Here is a 4,916-nt window from a genome sequence, read left to right as displayed (position 1 = left end):
CCTGCATGGGGACAGCTATTATCATTCATGTCTCAACAACACACATTATGAATAGACACAGGTTCACTCGGATCAAATCAAATCTTCACATCTGATGTTGTCTTTGTTTCGTGTGCACTTGTATTATTCTGTACGCTGTACTAACTTCTTGAAGTTATAATGTAACACAGAACAGAGAGCGAACTGACTATGTGATCATTACACTTGTCAGCTTTTATCTCCTTCACATCTGCATATACATGCTGACGTTTAATACACATTTCATCTAAAAATAACAGACCCGTAAATTGCTATTGTCTCATTTTTACAGCTCTTATCAAAAATTTTGATAAGCTTTGATAAAAGCTGTAAGGCAATTTTGATTCAAAATGGCCTCTAGATATTGGCTTGTTCCTGGTAGCAAGTGTTCACGCTAGCCTTTATTTTAATATAATGAAATTCCCACATTTCGGTAAAATTATGAAAAACATTTAAATAAGGAAACAGGTTTACCTTGAAGCTGAAGCACAAAAGTGAGGATTAATACCAGTAGACCTTTGGTGTTCATTCTCTGTCAGCAGACGGACGCTGTTTCCTTCTTATTCTCTGCTCCACATCTGTGTGTGATGGAGGCGTTTCCTCTGTGTGGCTTAAGAACAAAAACAACTGTGTTGAGAAACAGCTTCCCCTACGAGCTAGTAACTCTTAGAGTTAAGAGTTACGTGACTTCTTCTATGTGCCTTCAACAGAATGCACACGACAGCTACGATTAAAAGGAACTCAAGTTTCACAAACGACAGTTTGAATCTTATAAAGAATTACATTTTAAGAGCATTTCACTCCCTTGCTTTGATAAACGTCTTCAGCAGAATGACTCATATTGAACGGATAGAGAGTTTGAAATATACACATAGCAGTTTATATCTTCATATCTCCATTTGTAGGTTGTAACATCTTCTCAGGTGTGAACTTGTATCTCCAAATGTTAGGATGCTGAAAACGTAATCCTTTTTTTTAACTGGACGGTGGTTGCTTTTTGTGACTTTATGAGGGTTTTATTCAGCCAAAGATCAAAGTCAAGACAGAGATATTATAGGAATATTACACGTCTGTGCCCTCAGTGAACAATATTACCGGTTAAATCATTCAGTGACTGTAGAGAGGGCCAACAAACAAAGTCCTTCCTCCCTTCCACCAGTTCAACTCCTGACCTAAGATGTTGAACATGTGATCAGTTTTTCCACTGAAACTAAATTAACTTTTATATCTGAGATCTATGTTGCTCATGGTGTGATGGAAATGATGTCATCATCTATTTAGTCATTTCCGTGTTGTAATCAAAAGAGGAAGTGGCATGTTAGGTACGACACCAAACACAGAATAACAAGACTACGAGTCTGCAGTCGATGCTGGCAGCTCTGTGACAGCGTGGTGCTAAGCTAAATGCTAACACATCTTAGGTTAGCGTGTTAGCATGCTATCATTTCCTCAGTAGCAGGAAACCCAAATTACTAGGATGATGGAAATGTCACCAGTTTTGCAGGTAAAACCAAAATACTGGACAAAACAGTATTACAGTAGCTTCATCAACATATTATTCATAGGCACTGCACAGCCACACTTCATATATGACAGTAGATTCATTTAAATATACAAGAACACTGAACAGACAGTACATATTACCACAACTTCATTAGAATATGGAAACAGCACTGCAGCCACAATGCATATTACAGTATCTTCATCAATGACGATAGCACAGTAAAGCCAAAGTGCACATTTGCAGTAGCTCCGTTAATATAGAAGTAGCACCGCACAGCCTCAGTGCATATGAGTAATGCCCTCTGGGGCCACTGTCCTGCTGCTTTGCTCCTCAGTCCGACTGTAGGCGCCTCCGGCTGCAGTAACCCACTTTCCAAAGTGTTTCTGTAGTTTATCTTGAGTCTGATTCTTCGGCCTCTTCCTCTTCCTCGTCCCTCTGGTGGCGCTCTGCAGTGTCCGTCTCCCACGCTGTGTTAGCCGAAGCAGCTCTGTGCGCTAGCTGCACCAGCGCGCTCGGTGATGTAACTATTTTAAGCCTTCTTTGTTTTTTGTTTTCTCTGTTTTCCTCTCGTTTGGTGCTCGGATTCTTTGACTTTTCGCCTGAAAACGTTACATTTCATACCCGCTCAGTTTCCTGTTCCTACCCTCACTTGACCCCACTGGTTACATTACATCGATGGGGTCAAAGGACACACGTGCTGATATTATAAGTTCTGGGATGCCTGCATAAAATCACTTTTTGTATCAAAACCATCAAAGACAAAAAACATTATTTACATCATTGATATTGTCAGATTCTGATTTAAATATCTAAAAGTCTGATTAGTGCACGCAAATTTGTGACGTCTCCTTTTCAAATAAAACAACTGACGTACGTCTCTTCTGTGAAACAACAAAAAACTATTTGAACTTTGGCAGAAACTACTAGTGTGTCCATGAACGATCCTATCGTTGATAGAAGACGCTGACTGAGTAACTGTGTTTTCAGGGCCCTAATGTCACGGGGCATGATGAGGACTCAAGCGCAGACAGTCAGGTGTAGTGAAAAAAGGGTTTTAATGAATAACCAAACACAAACAGAGAATCCAAGGACAAGACAAGAGACGAGGGGGGAAATCCGGCAGGACGAGGCAGGGCAGGCAGACTGGGAAACAGGACGAGCAAAACGGGCAGGTAGGTAGGAACACAAACAATGATCTGGCAGTGGGTGTGTGTGAGGCAGGGGTTTAAATAGTGAAGGAGGCAGAGTGAGCAGGTGAGAGTAATGAGCTGATGAGGTGAGTGTGACTGGCAGGTGCACTGAATGAACTGATTAGGTGAGTGAAAGGTGGAAAAAACTAGATAGAAGTGGCATAGCTGTGACACCTGAAGCCACTTTTGATGGTGTTTGAAGCCCTTATATTATTAAAATACACTTGAATTTGAGGATGGAGCCGCTCTCCGTATTTAATGTAAATGATAAAGATTTGTTGAAGTGAGTATGTCTTACAGTTTCATGAGTGTGTTCGGATTAAGTCCTGGAAGGTGCAAAATTACCCCTTTTTCAAATTCGTATTTTTTTTATTTCATACACTTGCAATTTTATTATAAAGATATTTTAAATATATAATTGTTCCAGTCATGATAGCAGGAGGAAGATAACTTTACCTCGTGTGGCGTCCCATCTGTCACTGCTGCAGCCCCGCTGAGGTTGTGTTTCTTCATGTACACGTGTATATCGTGTCATTTAATGTTAAGTGTAACAGAGACGCATGTGGTGTTGTTACATGACATGACACATGAGACTTTACATCAGCCTTTCTGACAAAAGACTGACATGAGGTTACACGCAGGCCTTTTATGTGCTTTGAAAGTGTAGGAAGTCTTCAAACCTGATGAGTCAGTTGTCTTTAATTGAATGTATATCACAGCACAAAATCTGACGTCAGAGAAGATATAGAGACAGTTATATGCATTGTATGTGTCTGTCGTGGGCGATTAAAAACATGTCCTCTGGATACTTAGAGTAGAGCGAAAAGAATCAGGGTCACCAGTAACCACAGCTGAGGTTTCTGCTGGAGGGCGGAGATATTGTTGAGTAACTTTTTCATAACAATGTTCTTTGAAAGAAGTGACCAATCACTGGGGACACAGAGCTGCTTCACTAACAAACTCAGGCTGAACATATTACGGATGGTTAATAGGACTGATATCAGGTATCAGCACATTTATTTGAGAAAAAAGAAGTAAAAGAAAGTGTTTAGTTCAACAGAGATCAAATAGAGAACGACAGCAGTACAATAATTCAAAATCTTTTGGAGCTCAATTTATCAATTTATGTCGCTACTTTAAGGTCGAAAAACACATTGACATATTAAATACATTTTATTTTGTACAGCGGATAAAGCAAAGGAAGTAGTGGCCTTCTGTATTTACACATCCAGCAGACCAGCATGTGAACTCTGTTTGCTGCCCAGCAGCTTTAAAGTAGAGGAAACAAGGGTTGAGAGCGTCGAGGCTGAAGCACAGAGTACATGTGCCAAAAAACCTGTTCGCTAAATGAGGCTAAAAAGATCTGCAGAACTGCAAAGTTTATGACATTTCTCTGGATGTCCATCAATACGACAGATGTGAACGATATGAAGCCACACAGAAAACTGTTGGACAGAAATTCTTTCCATCACTGAAGGCGTAAGAAGCGAGAGTAATGTATGCTAAATATATCGTTTTAACTCAAAGCTCGATCACTGGTGTAGAAAGCTTGATGGGATTTGACTTTCTATTGAGCTGCAGCTGTTGATCTGGGCAGTCGAGCAGCAGCACGAGGTGCTTCTACGTTTTCATACTGGACGCCGTCGTCGTCGTTATTGACCTGAAACACAACACGACACGTGAGATTGTGGAAGAAATAGTTTCAAGGGAAAGAAGCAGAGCGACTGCAGCCTCTGTGGTCACAGACGTAGCTTCAGACACGAATGAGAAAAGTTACTTATTGTTTACATTTTTACTCACTTTGTCGTCATCAAGTGGTTTTTTGTTCCCTGGAAGAAAAATGAATGAAAAAAAAAGTCATTAAAAATCCTAAACGTGTGATTTATATTAACCAGCTCCACCAAATTATGATCTGAATGTCCTCACATCTGTTTCTGATGACAACGACGGTGATTACAATCATTAGAATCAGTCCTCCCATACGTAGAGCCCACATGACGTAGCTCAGAGGAGACCGACCTGTGGAGTCTGTTCAACACAATGAAAAAGAACATTAAATATCCTGCAGAACAATAGCTCCAACAGCTGAGAAACCAAGAGGCAAAGCTTTGTATCTGGTGGGCTGCATGTTATCTTACCCGGATCAGATGTTGTCCCACCTGTGAAGGCAGGTGTGTATTCAGCCTCTATCACCACACAGCTGT

General features: G+C 40.6%; 1 long non-coding RNA gene across 1 annotated transcript; it reads right to left on the bottom strand.

Annotated features, from left to right (window-relative positions):
- Positions 1-3,692: 3,692 nt before the first annotated feature.
- LOC116379270 (uncharacterized) lies at positions 3,693-4,916 on the bottom strand. Its single transcript, XR_004212398.1, has 4 exons — positions 4,851-4,916; positions 4,639-4,740; positions 4,513-4,541; positions 3,693-4,372 (listed from the first exon to the last, which is right to left on the bottom strand). It is a non-coding gene; the product is annotated as an uncharacterized LOC116379270 (long non-coding RNA).

This window comes from Anarrhichthys ocellatus, unplaced genomic scaffold, assembly GCF_004355925.1.
Source record: "Anarrhichthys ocellatus isolate YVR2014 unplaced genomic scaffold, GSC_Weel_1.0 scaffold4017, whole genome shotgun sequence".
Taxonomy (NCBI): domain Eukaryota; kingdom Metazoa; phylum Chordata; class Actinopteri; order Perciformes; family Anarhichadidae; genus Anarrhichthys; species Anarrhichthys ocellatus.
This window is presented reverse-complemented; position numbering and strand designations above follow the sequence as displayed.